This window comes from Rhinolophus sinicus, linkage group LG09 (genome assembly GCF_036562045.2).
Source record: "Rhinolophus sinicus isolate RSC01 linkage group LG09, ASM3656204v1, whole genome shotgun sequence".
NCBI lineage: Eukaryota > Metazoa > Chordata > Mammalia > Chiroptera > Rhinolophidae > Rhinolophus > Rhinolophus sinicus.
The window spans coordinates 10847404-10865301 of record NC_133758.1 but is presented as its reverse complement, the minus strand read 5'-3'; the positions used below and the strand labels follow the sequence as shown (position 1 = coordinate 10865301).

At 42.6% G+C, this 17898-nt stretch overlaps 1 protein-coding gene across 7 annotated transcripts in view; it reads right to left on the bottom strand.

Moving 5' to 3' along the window:
- The window catches only part of RNF152 (ring finger protein 152), a 72705-nt gene that overhangs the window by 17548 nt on the left and 37259 nt on the right, over window positions 1-17898 (bottom strand). The window contains exon 2 of one of the 7 annotated variants that reach the window (XM_074339877.1): window positions 306-410. The exons of the other annotated variants lie outside the window; for them this stretch is intronic. The gene's annotated coding sequence lies outside the window, so the exon portion shown is untranslated. The remainder of the gene's footprint in view (window positions 1-305; window positions 411-17898) is intronic. 7 annotated transcript variants of the gene reach the window in all.

The following is a 17898-nucleotide window of genomic DNA, read 5'->3' as shown; positions in this document are numbered from 1 at the left end:
GGACCCCACAACCTTTTTCCGTAAAGGGGCAGGTAAGAAGTATTTTAGGCTTCACGGGTCACATAGGCTCTTTCACAAATATTCAACAACTCTGCCATCAAAATGTGAAAGCAGTCACAGACAACAGACAACGTGTCACTGCAGTTTACAGAAACAGGCCCCAGCTGGATTTGGCCAATAGGCCACCATTTGCTGACCCCAGATCTATTCTCATCGGCCCTGCCCTTAATCCCCTAAACTCAGTACATTACTCTGGAGACACTGATCTTCAAATTAGCATATTGCTCTAACATTAGTCATCTTACCTGAGTTTCCTGTCAAGCTACAGAATGCAAAATACTCTCGTAGTGATTTGGGGGAGACCAGCTTTTACAGATGCAGCATCTTTTTAAATGACTGTTTCTAGGCAACTGGAGGAAAGAGAGTTGAGCAAAGAACATTAAAAATCACCACCATTTGCCTGTCCTGCCAACAGCAAGTACTAAGACCATTAGTAAGAACATACAGATAGACTTCCAAACTTTCTTCACACTTAAAAATGTGGCTCTATTACTTCAACAACACGATCGATGACTCCAGAATGCATTATGACAGCTCCCAATCACAGGCCATCCTCCACTTGATGGAACTACAGAGACGTGATGAGACTGCCTCCTGATAGTCTGAACTCTGGATACAATTCTTGTGTTCATTTGACTAGTTATGGCAAGCCTCGACGGAGCTGAACAAATTTACCTTTGGCCAGGAGAACCTCAGCTTTACCCAGAATAGACATTGGGTCAATTCCCCATACGGAACATTCGTTCAAAAGTGCCTCAGAATGTGTATTTTTTTTCCCTCAAGGTTCTTCAAATTAACTGGAGAACATTCTATATTAAACACTTGAAAAGAATGGTACATTAAAAACCTGGTGGGTTTTACAGATCTTTCTTTGACTAAGTCTATTCAAACATCATTCATAAGATTATTCTCTCTGAGCAGAGTGTTTGTTGCTGCAGTCTCCCCACCTCCCCTCCGAATCCATGATTCATCGCAGGAGTTCAGCCTCAAACTGAAGTTGCAAAGATTTCCTAAAGGCATCCATACTAAAATTAAGCGCCGAGGGGAGTCAGCTGTCACTCTGCTCATTACTTCTGCTTTCTCTTCCTTCCAGCTGCAGTAACTCAATGAGGGTTGATTTTCCATTTAGGCAAGGTAGGAAGAAAAAAACTACAACCCCCCCCAAACTCGATACTGAACAGTGGTGCAGCCAAGTGCCATCAGTCATTTCTCCATCTTTCCTAACCAAACAATAAGTCCCAAAGATTTCTCTCTTGCTTTCTTATATTTAAGTCACCTTTAATATAAAACTTATCAACAATAAAATGCACATATTTTAAACATAGAGTTCAACAAGTTTCAATGAATGTACACCATGGTGTAACCACTACGCCAATCAAACTATTTCCATCACCCCAAAATGTTCCTTTGTCCATCATTCCTATCCCCAGCCCGGTCCCCACGGGTGGCCTCTGTTCTGCTTTCTAGCTTTGAGTATTTAAAACCCTACCTATGGGTTTTGGTTTAGGGGGAAGTGGCAATATTCTGAGTGTACTGTCAGATGACCTGGGACCGTGTTTTTGGAAATAAGGTGTTTGTTCAACTTCGCCTTCATATTTCCCAGAGAAAACGCTCGAGTAACAAATACTACTACGAATGCATTCATACAAATATGTATTAAGTACGAGATGCCATTCTAGGTTTGGAGGAATCTAAAGAAAACAAGATGGGCCCTCCCCTGCAAAGATAGCCATGCTAATAACTTCAGCACAATATGATTTGGGCTTAAGATGGGGATCAGGTAGAAGTGGAAGAGAGAGCACCTGGGTCTGTCTGGAGATGCCAGGAAAGATTTTTTAGGGAAAGGCGGCATTTTCACTTCAAGGGTGAGGACGCAGCATAAGCAAAGACAGAGAGACCTGGGTGAGGCAGAGCGAGTATGGTTAGGGGCAGGGGCCAGAGCTGTAGCCTCCGGCAACTGACACAAATAGCTCTGTGGCAGGGAACAGTAAGAGTACCCACCTCGCAGGTTGTTCAGAATAAAATGCATTAACACGGGGTAAGCACTTAGAACAGTACCTGGCACCCAGTTGGCTCTTCCTGGTACAATCACCATCCGATGAGACGGAAAGAGAAGGCCGGTCTGCCGTGCAGGGCGGTGGGGTTGGAGGGTATTAACTAATCAGCCAGTGAAGCACAGCCCTTCCTTCCACGCTCCCAGCCCAATGGACAGGCAGGTGAAGAAACACGTGGAGGTTAAAACATGGCCTGGGCGATGCTGTTCTCAAGCAACACTGGAGGAAACAGCTGGGTCCCAAAGCTGAAATGGCACTTCCTCCTCCTTCACATTCCAGTTCTAATGAAGAGAACAGCTGTCCCCGCAGGCTGAGAAAGGCCGGGTCACTAGGTGGCAGCAGGGGCGGACAGCAAAACCTGACCCCCAAGGAGAGCAAATAGGCTGGGGGAGCAGAGAGGGAAAGAGAGGAGGGAGAAGGAGGAAGGTGAGGAGGAGGGAGGAGAGATGAGGGGTTAGAATGAAGCCAAAGCAGGGCCCTTTCCCCTCCTCCTTCCAATCCTCAGTGAGAGGTACTAGGGCCAAGGGGTACTGAGCAAGGCCAAGGGGTACTGAGCAAGGCCGAGGGGTACTGAGCAAGGCCGAGGGGTACTGAGCAAGGCCGAGGGGTACTGAGCAAGGCCGAGGGGTACTGAGCAAGGTCGAGGCCCCCAGGAAATGGCAGACGCAGCTCTTACATTGTGGGAAAAGGTGGGAAAGAATGGAAGAGCGATTCCTATGGGGCAGTTCAGATTTTCTCCAGTCAACAGTAGGACCTGTCAATCATAACTACAGTATCATCACTTTTTTTCAACCATTTAAACCATTTGAAAGTGCACGATTCAGTGGCATTAAGTGCATTCATAATATTGTAACTATCACCCCTATTCCCAGAACTTTTCATCATCCCTAATAGAAATTCTGTCCCCATTAGACAGTAACTCCCACGTTCCCCCTCCCCCTGGCCCTGGTAGCCTCTATTCTGCTTTCCATCTCTCTGAATTTGCCTGTTCTGCGTCCCTCATATAAGTTGAATCATACAATACGTGTCCTCTTGTGTCTGGCCTACTTCGCTAAGCATGTTTCCAAGTTTCATCCATGTTGAACCATGTATCAGAGTTTCATCCCTTTTTTATAGCTCAGTGATATTCCATTGTGCATAAATTTTTAAAGCTCCTCTGGCAGCAGAGTGGAGACCAATTTGGTTCAAGTGAACAGGAGGGATGGGCATGGCTGGAATGAAAGCAGTGGGGGTGGGGGGCCAGGGGGGTGAGCAAAGGATCAGTGAGTGAGGGAAAGGTCCCAGGTTTCTGGTTCAGGCAACTGGAGGAGCACAGCTCTGATGAAGTGTATTCTAGCAAGGGGTCTGAAGGTTAGAGTTATCCAAAACACTTCTGAATCTTGAAATTTCCTATCTACTGACGTCTTGACTTCTATGTGAAATTTAGATAAATATTGGGAAACCAGCTTTACCACATAATTTTATTTATATGAAGTTATATTTCACTAATAATTAGACAACAAAGAGATAGATTATTTTCAGTAATAGGACTTCTAAAAAAAACAGCCGAGGGGAAGAGACTGAATCACAAATGTTTAAGTTTATAGCTATTCAACCTTAACAGAGTTCCATTCTTACCTCTGAAAAGCTACAGTAAATTACTTGTCAGACATTCTGTGGTTCCATGCTAGAGCTATTAGGTCATCACATTGTCAAACAGCCACTATCTCTAGGCCCACAGCCATGTCTTGCCTTGTAAATTCCTTTCTCTCTAATCACTGGGCTGTGATTACAGAATCAACAAGGGGAAAAGCTAGATTCACCATCTTTCCCTTTGTTACGGATTCAGTTTGAGCTCCTTCCTTATCCTCAATCATATCCTTACAGATGAATGAAGTTTGCTGACCGTGGTAGGTGGTACATAGCGGGCACTCACTTAATCAATAGCACCTGGATAAAAGTGCATGCCTGCCACTCACTGTTATTATCTTGAAAATAAGAATATTCAGCTTTCCAAGAATCCCCAAACTGAAAGGTGAGGTTATGGATTATCGCCAATGTTTCTCCCCATGGCTATGCACAAGTATTTAAGCTGCAAGAGGAAAAAAATTAAACACTTTCAGACACAATGCTTATCCCCTACTCTCAAGTTTTCTAGAAACAAAAACACTGTAAAAATACAATTTTCACGTCAGACAGAACGCCATAATTCATTGTATTAAAGATCTTTACATGTCAATGACCTCTATAAAAAATGTTTTCTTGTTAAATATTAAAGCTTAAAGGTCTCATCATCAAATAAAAAACAATTTACTTCCAAAACATTGTATTTAGTTATGTAACCCTTGAGAATACAAATACATATTCTAAATATACTAGTGTGGATATGTGTATAGTAGATATGTGTCATGATCTGTAAGTATATACATATAGACCACATAAAATCTAACTTTTTTTTTTTGGAAACTAAGAGATAGACAATTTCTAAGTCTTAAATTGGTTTTGTTATGGAGTTACTGCAAATATTCTTTATAACATCAAATATATTCAATTTTAGGGGAAGTAAAATAGCTGTCATATTTTTAAACAATTGAGAATCACTTAAACATCAGAATTAATCAGTCAACACTTAAATAGTAATTTCCACCAATGCAAAAGGTTATTTTATTCTATTTCTTTTTTTTTTTTTTTTTTTTTTTTTGGTTGGGTTAAAGTCTTTCTAAAACATTTTGGATTTGGACCAGAAGGAAAATCTGCATTGTTTTTAAAATATATGGATACTTAATTTTTGTATGGATACTTAATTTGTGTGTTAAATACACATGTATACACATCTTAACTAAAACTACTTAAAACATAAAAGTATCTGTCTTTATAGTACAGAATGTTTATTTGTTCTAAGCTAGTATTTTCAGTTAAATAATTGATGTCTTATTTGTTGAAAACTGGTATCCCAATTCGGTAGGGCAAAAATATTTTCCCAAATAGCCATATAGTACACCCTATTAAAGCACTACACCTTGTTTAGTCTACCAATCACTTGTTGAATTTCAACTTTCATTTCACTTGCAAAAAATTCTCAATAACTTACCTTCTTAGAATAGGCACAAAACGTGCCCACTAATACTAAGTTCATATTTTCTAAATTACCCAAACCCTACCTTTGAATTTAAAACAGTCTGATTGAACGGAGCATGCATTTTGTAAGTAGAATGTAAATGAAAACAGTCCTTCAAGCCAGTAGACAAAATTGATAGGATTTTAGAAATCATCCCAATCTAGAGCTCGCCTGCCTGATAGGAAAAATGTGTTTTCAACTGCCAAATAGAAATTTGCTATCGCTGCCATTGCTGAGCCTTTGTCAGTGAGCTCTCATTTTGTGAGTTCCTCTAATAACACAGTAAATCTATGCGTATCTGCTGAATTCAAAATTTTTATCAAGGCAGAAGAAATGGTGAAGCACATCTCAAGTCCGTGTGTCACTAACTGGATGGCAGTGACCTTCCTCCTATTCCTGACTCAATGTTGCTACTAAAATTCACTGATGTTTACCAACAGACAAAAGGGCCATTTCCTTGCTTTATGTATATGCGAGCACTTGTCATAGCGACATAGCAATAACAGGAGTAAAACAGCAAATACAGATTGAAATGAAAATAGATTTCTCACAAAGCATTAACTGAGAGGTAGGTCACGGGACTCGGATTAAATTGGCTTATTGAGACAGCCAGTCTATTTCAGAAAAACAGTTCTCTGATGCTCTTGGTTATTGAGTAACTTAAAAGAAGGTCAAATTGCACCTACTTTAAAAGGGGAGAAGAGGCAGCAAAGCCTCCAAGAAATTCAGATCTAAGGTGATTCACAGGGCCCCACTGCTACAGCTGCAAATCCAATCCCAGCTTCCACCAGGAACTCCCGTCCTTCAAACAATCACTTTAATTGTTGAAATTCTGTTCCCATCTAATGGAATGTCAATGAGACCACAGACGCTCTCACACACGATTTCCTGAGGAAGTGATTCTAGAGCTAACATCTGTCTGTTATCTTGTCAGTTTGTTTTTCTTTAGCTAAAGGGAAAGACTCCTCGGGCTCTAAGGCCAAAGGGGCTATGCATTTTTAAAATTCCATCTATCCCTGAAACTGGATTATAATAAGCAGATAAAGAGACAGAAACATCGTGACAACAATTTGAAGAGATTTTTCTTTCTGTCCATCTATCCAGAATGGGGCGATACATCAGGCAGGTGACCGTCCTCAATTATGGCTACTTTCATAATCAGATTGTCATTTGCATTAAAAAAAAATTCAGTTTTATCTACCAGATAAAATATCAAATACACTGGGAACACCAACTCCTTCTATTGTGAGTGTGGTTAGCAAGCCACCACTGCAAAACTGCTCTATTCCACAAATCAGCAAGTTGTCATTCATGCAATCAACAATCCAATACCATCCAATGATCTATTGAGTACCTACTATGCACCAGGCACTGGAACCAATAATGTGGCCTCTAGTTACTTTCCAATCATCTTTTTGTCATACTCTGGCTTGAATCCCATGCTCCAGCCACTCTGAGCCATTTGAATGTCTCTAAAAGCAAAACAACATGCCTCTCTCACCTCTAAACCTTGGTACATGCATCATTCTCTTACCTTAGAAGTGTTGTCCCTCCCTTTTTTGGCCTGGAAAAATTCAGCCCCAATGTTCATCATCAACTCTTAGAAGTCTGCCCTTACCGCTCTAGCTGGGTTAGACAACACTCGTGTGATCTCTGCGGACCCCTTTCTATAATGATCATATTCTGATTACTTGTGTCTCCCCCACTGGAAAAGGAGTTAAGGGCAGAAACCTACACACACACCCCGTGGTTAGCCATCTGAGGGGTTTAATGGACTCCTGTTTCCCTGCATCTCCCCCAACGAGAATGAAGACGCTAAGGAGCAGGACCGATCTGTCTTGTATTTTTTCCCTCGGTACCTAAGCAATGGCTGGTATTCAGTCAGTGCTCAATAAAGGCTCATCGAATGAAAACTAATTGATATCAGGCCATTTTTAAAAAGTTAAGGCTATACGGTCACCAGTATTTGTAGGTAATTCACAAGCATGATAAAGTTCATACATTAACAGTATGCTTTGATTTACCTCCTCCTGAAATGGTAAGTTTGTTAAAGAAAAGAGTTACTGTGTAGGTAACTAAATATAGATGTTAAACTAGTACTTCTACAAAATATTTGAATCCATGACTCATAATGTCCACTGAAGACCAAATAAATCAGTGCCTGGGGCTGAAGTCCCAACATACATATCAGCAAAAAGCTCCCTGAGCAATTGTGATGTCAGTTGAGAGTTGAGAGCCGCAGAAAATTCCTTACTCTAACTAAAAGGGCTCTACAATCTACCCCCAAACAGACACTCTCAAATGTTGCTCTGGGGGAAACAAAATGGTAGGAGGAAAATGGGTCATTATCTAATAAAGTGATAGCTAACTTTGCCTGTTGACCCAGCAGTCCTAGGTATTCATTCTGGAAATACATCTCCATAGATACAAAATAACATATCCACAAGGTAATTCATTTCGCTATTACTTGCAATCACAATTATACTGGAGTGAAAAGGAAAAACCTAAATTCCCATTCACAGAAACTAAGTGATACCTGTCCACGCGACAGAGTAGCTAGACTGTGGCGGCACAAAAGAATCAAGATGTGTATGAACTGCTTTGGAATGACAGCTTGGTTATATTGTTAACTGAAAAAAGCAAGGTGAAGGGAAGAAGGGGAGTGAGAAGATATACGTACTTATTTTTACAAAAATAAACGGGGGACAAAGCAATTAATGTAAATAGTCACCAGTAAGGGGGTGGGTGGGAACAGTGAGGAAGGGCATGGGACAGGCCTCTGTCAGTACATGTTTTATACATTTGTGGCTTTTGAGTCATGTAAACAATTTAAATAGCCAACAAAAGTTAACTAAATCAAAAAGGATGAACAAAATCAAACAGAAACAGAGACAAGTAAACTAAACTCAAGCTGACAACATAAACGTGTTCCTGTAGCTTTTGAACACAAGCAGTCTGCACACCCTAAGTGGGATACATTCTTTAATAGGAATAATAACAAAAACTTCCCAGCAATGTCGAACTTCACTTAGTTGCTTTGTTGTTGGTATTGGTGCCAGTGCAGTAGTAATTCTGAAACTGGTTTGTGTAGACTACATACCACAACAAATAAGCAATTATATTGACGTTGTTGGGAAACAAGATTTTCTCACTGTGGGAGAAGGAAAATGAAAATACTGGAATGAAGGAAGGTGAGAAGGAACTTGTGTTGAATTTAAATTGGAACCATAATATAATCATGACTTACATGTAGATATTTCTAAGCTTTGCCCACTGAAAAGGCCTAGAAACAGTGACAGTCCAGCAATAGTGAGCATGCTTAGTTCCTAGATCTTGGTTTCTAAATACTGTTTCTCACTAAAAGGAATCCGAAATCCTTTGGAAATGGTTGGTTCCAGGTCTGGGGCAGGGAAGATACAAAGTGAGCCGGAGTCGTTCTATAGCACCATCAAGTAAGGAAGACGGGGACATGCCAAATGGCCACAGGAGATAGGCGTTAGCTTGAAGGTACTTGCACCGTACAGGTCAACTTTGGCAACATTGGAACATAGAAAAGAATGATGGTGCTATAGACTAAATGTTTGTGTCCCCATACCCCCCTAAGTCACATGTGGAAGCCCTACCCCCCAGTGTGATTGATGGTACTTGGAGGTGGGGGCTTTGGGAGGTAATTAGGTTTAGATGAGGTCATGATGGTGAAAACCCCCACATGGGATCAGTCTCTTATAAGAAAAGGAAGAGACCAAAGCCCTCTCTCTCTTTCTCTGTCATGTGAAGACACAGTGAGAAGGCAGCCATCTGCAAGCCAGGAAGAGGGTTCTACCAGGAACTGAATCTGCCTGCACCTTCATCTTGGACTTCCCAGCCTCCAGCACTGGGAGAAATAAACGTTTGTTGTTTAAGCCACCTGGTCTGTGGCATTTTGTTATATCATCCTGAGCTGAATAAGAGAGAGGTAATGTTTTATAAGACATTGTATGAAAAACAAAAAAAAAAAAAAAAACATAGAAAAAGAAGGGGAAAGAGAGGGAGGGAGGATTTTTCTTTATTAATTGACGACTGCTAGCTTATGTATGAAAGACAACTAATTAAATTTTTAAAACCACCATTTTGCCATCTCCAAATGAAGTGACTGATTTAAGTAAAGATCATCCATAGATGCTTAAATTACTGGGTGAAAGGTTGTTAAAAGACAGGACATTCACTTACTTCGAAGTATCAGCTCACAAATTGCTTATGAATTGGTAAAGAGAAAAGTCATCTTTACAGTGGAGACCTGGCAGATATCCCCTTCACCAAAGAACAAACTGAGCACCGCCCACTAGTGGAGCAGACCGAGGCTAGGTGCCTCCAGCAGTCCCGCGGTGGGGAACACATAGCATCACTTACGATGTTCATTTTGAATTTAATCATGAGGGCATGAGACATGTAGGGCTGGAATGGGCTCCTCAAAACTGCCACTGTCAGGGAAAGAAAAACAAAAAGAGCAAGGAGACTGTTCTAGATGATAAGAGACAGAGGAGATGGGGTGACCAAATACGATGCATAAACCACAGTGGGTTCAGGATGGGGTTGGGGGATCTGTATAGTAATAAGAGGTTTTTGAATATGGACTGTATATTAGATGATATTATTGAATTAAGGGTTAGTTTCTTGGGTGTCATTGATGATGTGATTTTGTAGGAGAATATTCTCAGATTCATGCTGGAAGTGTTCTGGGGTAAAGTGTCATGACACCTGCAAATGGTGCAAAATGTTAAAACTCATCTGCATTCCATCTGTTTACTTATTCCTTCTATTTCTAAGATTGCAGGTGTGAGAAAGCTTCAATACAGCTAAAGTAAGCCTCTCACACATCTAGAAAAGCTGCCAGTCACCCTTTAAACACTTGGGAAAGGCTCTACAAAAACAAAATGTTCCATTATGGGCTGAACTGTGCCTCCCCAAAATCCATAGGTTGAAGTCCTGTCCCCTCGTACCTCAGACTACCTCAGACTATGTATTTGGCAACAGGGCCCATAAAGAAGTGATTAAATTAAAATGAGATCATTAGGGTGGACCCAGATCCAACATGACTGTCCTTCTAAGAAAGGGAAGTTTGGACAAAGACTAGTACAGCGGGAAGACCACATGACGACACAGAGGGAAGTTCGCCACCTGCGAGCTGGGAGGTGGCAGAGGAAACCAACCTACCAACACCTTGGTCTCGGACTGCCAGCCTCCAGAACTGTGATGAAATGCACTTCTGTTGTTTAGGCCACCGGTCTGTGCTACTTTGTCACGGCTACCTGAGCAAACTATTAACTGACTTTGTGCTTTTCTTGATTAATTTTCTGTTTTGCCAGGCAGAGTGTCTGGCTCACAGCGCCCAAATGCAGGCGTCCCTCCAGACCTCACGGGGGAGGGGGGCACGCAGGTCCTTGCACCCCATTCATCGCACAGGCCCATCTCCCATGCCCACGCCCTCCTCTTGGTGCCAGGACACCCTCCAACTCCTGGTTCCTGGCCGCTGTGCTTCAGTGCTCCCCCCATGTACCTGAAGCCTGCCCTTCCCAGCCCTTACACAGCTGGAGGCTCCCTCCCCCTCAGTCCTCAGCCCTTTTCAGCCGCTGTTAAACCACTTCCCATGCTGGGTTCTAACTGCTTCTTCACTCACAGTCCTCTCCCCAGACTTCGGTTTTTCTAGAGCAGGAAACACATGTTCCTTATCTTTTTTTTCATGTTCCTTATCTTTGTAAACCGCAGCACTTACGCACATGCTAGGCATTCATATCTTTGGTGAATTAAATTAATATGAAACACAAACAATCCTATACACTCGATTTCAGACTCCCCTGCTGGCTTTCCATCTACTCTGGCATGTTCAAGGGACCAGAACAGCAATCACAAAAATGACTCTAAAGATGAGCCGTATAACTAAAGGCACAGGAGTGATACTTAAATCATTATATTTCGGCCTGTACTTCGAGCCAGCATGATTTTCGAATGAATCTCAGAGAACCAAAATAAAATGAAATGCACCTCAGTGTAAGCTTAAACCAAACTGTCTTTCTAGAATAAACTGTTATCCTCCTTCTGGAGTCCCTGGCACCTCCCCCCTCCCCCAGCCAACTTGGTCCCAAAACATCTATTGATAGCCACAGAGCATCCCCTGACAGCACTAACAATCAAGGCTAGGAAAAGAGAGTAGAGACGCCAGGTACCAGGAAGGCATTGGGGGACCCAGCGAAGGACAACACAGATGGATGCACGTCTGCTGTTCAAACCCCACTCCAGACCCCTGCTTTCACCCCCACATCCAGATCCATCAAAGTCTTGACCCCTCCCTTTCTCATGACTCAACTCCCTGCCTCCCATTTACTCCCTCCTAGGGAACCTTTGGCCTTTTTGTAGGTTATGTTCCTTTATCCTAAACTGATACTTCCCATCTGTTCGTTGGTCCTTCTTATTACCATTGGAATCTGCTTCTCTGCTGAAGACAAGATAGGCTGCCAACTCATCCTCAACCTTCTTCACTTGACTGGTATTTGAGCTGACCTTTGCCACTGTCATCTACAACTTCAATAAACATAATGATTACCTATAGGACCCCACCTTGTTGCAAACAACAAATACCTTTCTCCCCTCCCCAAACTACTTGATAGTAAGTTGCAGACCTGAGGTCCCATTATTCCGGTATGCTCAAAGTATTTCCTACATAACCGCAGAACCATTCGAATCAGGATATTAACACTGGTACACTACCACAGACTCCACAGTTCAAACTTCACCAAATGTCTTAAGAATGCAAAGGGACAGAATCCAGGGTCACACGTTGCTTTCACTTGTCACGTTTCTTTATTTTTCTTCCATCTGAAACAGTTCCTCAGTCGTCTCTTGACTCATAACCTTGACAGTTTGGAAGCTGACTGGAAGTTATTTTGTAGAATGCCCCGCAATTTGAGTTTGTCTGATATTTTCTCATGAATACATTCAGGTTATACATTTCTTTTTCTTTTTCTTTTTTTTTGGTGGGGAAAAGGTAGACATAGAAGTGATGCTGTAATTTTCTCATTCCATCCTAGTAAGTGGTTGTGTTATATTAACTTGATCACTTGTGTTTCCTGGGTTTCTTTAATCCCCGCCCTTTTATATTTAAAAACTATTTCGTGGAGAGATACTCTGAGGCTATGTAAATATCTTGTTCCTTATCAAACTATTTGGCCCACTAATTTTAGCATGCTTGGAAATTTGTTGTCTGAATTAATTATAACATGATGGTTGCAGAATCATGATTTTTAATTGTACCCTCTCTTCTACATTTATTAGTTGACATTCTGTGGAAGGTAGAATGTCCTCTTTTCCTTATTTATTTTATTCATATTAGTACAGACTCAGGGATTTTATGTCATTCAATGAATTATAATCCATTACTGCTATATTTATTTTGATGCTGAAAACGCACCCCGTTTGGCGATTGGGAGCTCCTTCGAGGTGGCTCCCACATCCTTCTGACCTGTGCTCATCCCTCTGTCAGCACTTTCTTGTGGCAAAAAAAAAAAAAAAAAAAAAAAAGACTTAAGCTCATCTTATGCTTACCCTGCCCCAGGCCCAGAATCAGTTATTAGCTCCAAGGAATTCATTCTTTTTAGTGCAGAATGGCTTTTAAAAACAAAGACCTGGGTAATAGGTGTGCTCGTGGCCATTAGGTATCCGCTCCCAGGCCCTGTCAAAGAACCCAGCTAGAAAATCTATGTACCCTCTGAGCTCCACCGGAGACGTGCAAAGTCTTGTTCCCATGAAGCAGACAAGACTCAACATCAGTAGAATCTCCTAGGACCCTGAGACCTGGACTGGTCTGTCTTTCCTTCTTAACCCACAACCCAAGGAGCTGTGCCTGCAAAGAGGGGGTCTTGTCCCGTCTCTCACAGCTCTTCCTCCTCTTCCAAAGCCTCACGCAGTGCCCTGGGCGCTCCTCGTTCCATCTGTTGTGTCACCATTGATCTCGCTCCTCACCATATTACTCTCTATGTGTGCTTCTAACTTCTTGGCTTCGTAGGTGGACTTTCAAAGTGCCTGGGTCCTAGGCAGCCCAAGAGTCAGTCCTGCCCTGCACACAACTCCACCCCAGCTCCCAGGACCCAGGACCCTGGGGACCTGTTTGTCCCCAGAGGAGAACTCCCTCTTTGAAAAAACAGAACCAAAAAAGGATTTACATTCTTAACAGTGTAGTCCAGCTTACTCTACATTAATTTCTAATGGATAAAGGAATTTTTTGGTGGTGCAGCAAAGTGACACGTACCTTTTTAGGTTTGTGGGGGTGATTTTTGGTCCCAAGGTCGAAAATCCTCAGCTAGTTTTGCTTTTCTGAGCTTCTTTCCTTTCTCTACCTCGGACACCCGTTTTCTACAGGCATCAGTGTTATTCTTCCCTACTGATCTGCCCAGCTTCCATTCCCAGAAGCAGGTATGCATCTAGGTAACCTAGAAAAAACACACACGTCTTCTGGTTCCTACTACCTACTGCAGGAGCCGGATATGGGATGAAGAAGTCCAAAAGTGTCATGAAACAGCCATGCATGGGAAAGACGATCAGAAGTCAGCCTCAGACCATTGTAGATTCCATCTTCTGCTTTTTAGAAATTCCTACAGGGTTCCGGTTCCGGTTCCGTAAGTGATGGATGTCTAGTAGTAACATTGTCAGTCTAATGAGCAGTGATTTCTAGTGGGTACTCATAAAAAGTGGACCTTAGAGCTTTCATTTTTCCAAGGTGGGAGAGGCACATAATAAACACCTCCAGAACCACAATGTGATACAACACTAGCTATTACAGCTCAAGGAACCAACATCCATGAAATAGTCTTATCCACTAATAATAGTTACAAAATGGCATATCCCAGAGCTGTGCTGTGCGACAAATCTCATACTCTCTATATAAGAATAAATAAATAAATGAGTACAAGAGGGCCTAACATTTTTTTGATGTAGGGTAGTGAGACCTTTGTAACCATTCCTTTTCTAGCCTAATGATTCTTAAGTTTTGGGGTTTACCAACCATTCTGAGAAAGTGATAGGGTACCCTCTTCTGAGAGGGTAGAGGTGCAAAAAAGCTACACATATGTACACAAACAGAATTGTGCCCGTGTTTTCAGGGAGTTCCATCACTGAAGCCCCAGATGAAGAACCGCTACGCTGGGTCACTGCTTCTTAAACGTTAATGTACCAGTGAATCACCAGTGCCACTCTGAGTGGCATAGTTCCAGAACAGAGATGAACACACTTTTTCTGTACAGGGACCGATGGTAAATAATTTAGGCATTGCAAGCCATACAGTATCTGTTACAACTACTCAACTCTGCCCTTGTAGCAGAAAGCAGCCATATACAATACACCAACGAATGAATGTGCGCGTGTTCCAATAAAATTTTATTTACACAAACAAAAGGCAGGTTGGATTTGGCCTGGGGGCAATACTAGTAGGCATTACTTTAATGCCAGCACAAGGAATGTAACAGCAAATCACAGCACAAAACTCCGTTCTCATTTTTCTTACGGGTTCACATTTGTTTTCACCACAAGTGTATCATATTCACTTTGGTATATACTTAACCAGAAATTCCCATTACTACATTTTTTTCCCTACTGAACAGTTTGTTTTAAACAAGCCATTGTTCCATTTTCCAGCCGACACAACGAGGGTCAGAATAATCCCACATTATAAACATTTCCTGAAAGACCCTTTGTGGCCTAGTTTTCTAACTCACAGCACAGTTCCATTAACTGACAGCTGACCACATGCCAGACATAAAAGCAGAGCACATTCTCTTGTGTTCCAAGCAGCCCGTTTCGCTTCTGGAGGCCGTCGTCATTTTTTAACAAGCTTGGCAGCTGTCAGACTCAGGCCAACAGTCACATGGGCTTTGTTTTCCTGGAGACTTGTTTTCTCAAAAATTAGGACCTGCACCAGGCTCTCCTCTGGTCTAGCCCTTCCTTCCTGGCAAGAGGCCAAGTGCTTGCCTTTCGAGCGCCTTCCTGGGTGAGCTTCACCGAGTTGCTGTTTCCTGACTGGTTCTGGCAACTCACTTCAACCACAACCATGTGACCCCACAGAATGGAAGTGGTTTAGATGGGTGTCCTCCCAGGGGTCCTGCATTTTAAAGTTCAGACCTGGCGAGCTGTCTGGTGACCTGCTCTATGGGAAGGAATGTAGAATGGCCCACGAGGTCCCAGGGGCACCTCGACAATCATTTCTGAATGATTGAGGAAAACTATTTTCTTTTCAACTCATGCACACCCTAACAGGAAAGCCAGCTCCGGCTTAGGTCAATGGTGTGTTTTTTCCAAGTCAAGCCTCACCAAATTAGATAGTCACTTTCTTCAGGATTGTCAACTGTGGTTCAGAAACCTGTGGTACCTCGGTGTCCAAAACGCACAAGTGTAAAAACTCTACAAAGCACAAATGACGCTGATCACTTTGCATGAAAGCCTAAGTCAAAGTCATGAGCAAGCTCCTTTCATAAAACCTCATACAACTAGTCTGAAGCGTTATGAGTAATAGGACTTTGGACATCATAAAAACATACCCACTGCCGACCTTCACTATGGCAGAGGACACTCAACATGTCAATCTGGAATAAGTCACATGGGCCCTTGTGGTTTTTGTGTATTTGTTATTGCTGTGTGTGCATGAGAAACACGTTCGGGACTACAGGATCGTCACAGCACCATTTTTTACCTCGAAGGTAAGCTTCTTTTTCTAAATCACTAGCACAAACAGTCCAACAAATTATTCATCTTTCGTCTACCCAGTAACTTTGGGGGTTATGAGAGAATAAAAGTAATGCTAAACGGGTCTGTAGGTCACATGTGCTTGAAACTTGTATCTCCAGTGAGGTCAATAAGATGCAATGAAACTTGGTTGCTCAAAGGAATGTGCAAAATGCATTTTATCCTAGTTTTTAAAGGCTCTGATGACCTTTAGAAATTCATGGTGGCCTTGAAAAAAGGCATTTATTCACCTGCTCAGCCGAGTGATGACCGATTTATGTAGGGCAAATAACAAAGAACTTATTTCATTCATTTTATTCCCTGTTCCTCCTGGGGGCCATAAGTGGATATGAGGGCAGAAAAATGTTGGTGACCCTGCAGGGTTTTCACACTAGTAGGCAGGCTGGGTGAAGATGATTTTGTTATTCACTTATAGAGGTGACAGTGTTGGCTGCGCTGGACAAGCAGGGGAACGCTAGGGACCTCAGCTAAAACCTGGTTAGACAATGAAGACGCTCTGGGTGCCAGACCTCTCGCCAAGCCCACATGCCAGCTCATGCCAGTTGGGTACACAGTGCATACCATTCAGGCTGCCACTCAAGCCAACTGGGCCACCTGGGAGCTTCTGTGCTAGAAAGCATCAACCTGTCATCGATGAAGGTGCTAAAGTTTGACGTTTACAGTCAAAAAGGTTTCTTCCCTTACAACATGTTTGGAGACTTTTCCTAGCATTTCATCTTCAACAGGGGGGCACATTCATCCTTGAAGACACTGCCCAGCGTATGTGATTCACCATCAAATACATGCACACTCTCCACCCTTCGAGAAACTGGCTTCCCACAGCAGAGGCCGCCCAGCTGTCAGTCCTCCCAGTGAAAACACTCCTCCCAGCAATGACTTCCATGTGGGGAACCACATACCCTCTCAGACCTTTCGCCAATTCTCAATCCAACCAGGCATGCTTGCTCTTGTTCTGGGCTTTTTCCTAACCTTAAAAAATTAATAATAATAAAAAAATCCGCCCAAAACCATCTTGGAGAGTGGCTATGGTATCGTGAAATAAAAAGTCAAAAGTACGACAGTCTCCGTCCCAAAGAGTGGACCACTCTATGCACCCTAGACCCACCGACTTCCCTCCCCTGCCCACTACCCAGTGCAACCTCATCTGCTCCAATCTCAGTCGGACCTCGTGTCGCTGTTCAAGCTCTTCCTGCTGCCAAGAGCCTTCCTCCTTCCGTCCTTGGCTGGACAACTGTTTGGCTTGGAGGTTAAGGTCGGATGGTGGGGGCCCCAAACAGACTGATGCACTCCCCTCCTATCCTCACACTTTGTTCCCATGTAATTCCTTATTGAGTGTTTACTAGAGCCTAAGCCCCCGGAGGATTTACTGCCGCCTACCAACACTGAGCCCAAGCAGGCTTGCATCATACATATCAGTAAATTCGTACCGTGTTTCCCCCAAAATAAGACTAGGTCTTATACCGTATTTCCCCAAAAAATAAGACCGGGTCTTATATTAATTTTTGTACCAAAAGACGCATTAGGACATATTTTCAGGGGCTGTCTTATTTTTTCATATACAACAATTTGCATTTATTCAAATACAGTCATGTCATCTTCTTTGGAACGTCATCAAAACGTACTAAATGTGTCCGTCCGGCTGACGGTCTTAACTGGGGCTTATTTTTGGGGTAGGCCTTATTTTCAGGGAAACACAGTAGAGACATTTATGAGAGAAGCTGGAAGCAGAAGCTTCCTCTTCTTCAACAGTAGGAAAGTCAGACAAAGCAACGCACCAACAGCTAGAAGCACTAGACTGCCTGAAAAGAGAACTTTGCTTGGGCAGAGCCGAGGGCCTAGACCTTGGAAATTCATTAATGCTCACTAATCCATACTGGAAGCTCAACTGTTGTCACTCACTAGCTACTTGACCTTTTGCAA